Source organism: Gekko japonicus, unplaced genomic scaffold, assembly GCF_001447785.1.
Source record: "Gekko japonicus isolate JY-2015 unplaced genomic scaffold, Gekko_japonicus_V1.1 scaffold125, whole genome shotgun sequence".
Classification (NCBI taxonomy): Eukaryota; Metazoa; Chordata; class Lepidosauria; order Squamata; family Gekkonidae; genus Gekko; species Gekko japonicus.
In genome coordinates this window covers 1,502,939-1,504,591 of record NW_015165834.1, presented here as the reverse complement: position 1 = coordinate 1,504,591, position 1,653 = coordinate 1,502,939, and positions in this window count along the sequence as shown.

Genomic DNA, 1,653 nt, shown 5'->3' with positions numbered 1-1,653 from the left:
AGCCCAGGGGGAGGGCACATAAGCCCCACCCCCTGCTCCCACCAGCCATCAGTTGGGACATGGGGGGGGAGAAACGTTCCCCCCGCCTCCCTGAGCCCCGGGGTTGTAGCCTTGGACTCGTAGGGGCAAATTCTACCTCTCGCGCTCTCCCCCAGCTCTCTTTCGGGGCTCTTTAAAAACTTATGGCCGCCGCCGCTGTTCCCAGCAGCGGCTGCAATGCCCATGGGGGGGGGGGCTAAACGTTCTCCTGATTCCCTGAGCCCCTGGGTGGTGGCCTTGGACTCGTAGGAGCAAATTCCACTTCTTGCGCAAGAGGTCATTCTGGCTCCCCCAGGTCTCCTTCGGGGCTCTTTTAAAAGTTATGGCCGTTGCCGCTGTTCTCATTGGCAGCTGTGATGCCCACGCACGTGGGGGCGCGGGGCAAAACATTCCCTTGCCTCCCTGAGCCCCTGGGTGGTGGCCTTGGACTCATATGGGCAAATTCCACCTCTCGCATGTGATGTCCAAGCGGCGTCATTCTGGCTCCCCCAGCTCTTGGGAGGGGCTCTTTTAAAAGTTATGGCCGCTGCCGCTGTTCTCGGCGGCAGCTGCAACGCCCGCGCGGGGTGAGCGGGGCAAAACTTTCCCTTGCCTCCCTGAGCCCCGGGGTTGTGGCCTTGGACTCGTAGGGGCAAATTCCACCTCTCGTGTGTGATGTCCGAGTGCACGCGAGAGGTCATTCTGGCTCCCCCAGCTCTCGAGAGGGGCTCTTTAAAAAGCTATGGCCACCACCGCTGTTCTCGTTGGCAGCTGCGATGCCTGCATGCGGGGGGGGCGGGGCGAAATGTTCCCTTGCCTCCCTGAGCCCCGGGGAGGTGGCCTTGGACTCGTAAGGGCAAATTCCACCTCTTGCACGTGAGAGGTCATTCTGGCTCCCCCAGCTCTCGGGAGGGGCTCTTTAAAAAGTTATGGCCACCGCTGCTGTTGTCAACGGCAGCTGCGACGCCTGTGGGGGGGACAAACGTTCCCTTGCCTTCCTGAGCCCCGAGCCTTAAAAACGGCCTGCAGAGCCAGCCCCCCTCCCCTCCTTTTTCAGGCTCCGTGCTAGAACACCGGGCCTGAAAAATGGCCAGCCGAATGTCAATTTCGGTCCCATTATATCCTATGGGCCATTGAAGTCAATGGCGAAAACATAGGGTATATTGGGCTGGAGAGGAGAGAGTTTGAGGGAGAGGCTCAAAACTCGCAGGGTAGCTGCTGGAGCCTCTCCCCAAGATACCAACCAAGTTTGAAGAACATTGGACCAGGGGGTCCAATTCTACGGGCCCCAAAACAGGTTGCCCCATCCCCTCCATTGTTCTCCATAGTGGGAGAAAAGTTACTTTTTTCCCACCATAGAGAACAATGGAGGGGATGGGGGCAACCTGTTTGCGGGCCCATAGAATTGGACCCCCTGGTCCAATGTTCCTGAAACATGGCGGGTATCTTGGGGAGAGGCTCCAGCAGCTACCCTGCAATTTTGGAGCCTTCCCCTCTCCTCCAGCCCCCAGAATATACCCTATGTTTTCGCCATTGACTTCAATGGCCCATTGGATATAATGGGGCCAAACTGTGGGAAGCCAATTCAGATCAGAGACTCTGATTCGGCCCACAGCAGCCTGAAAGGGGCCTGAA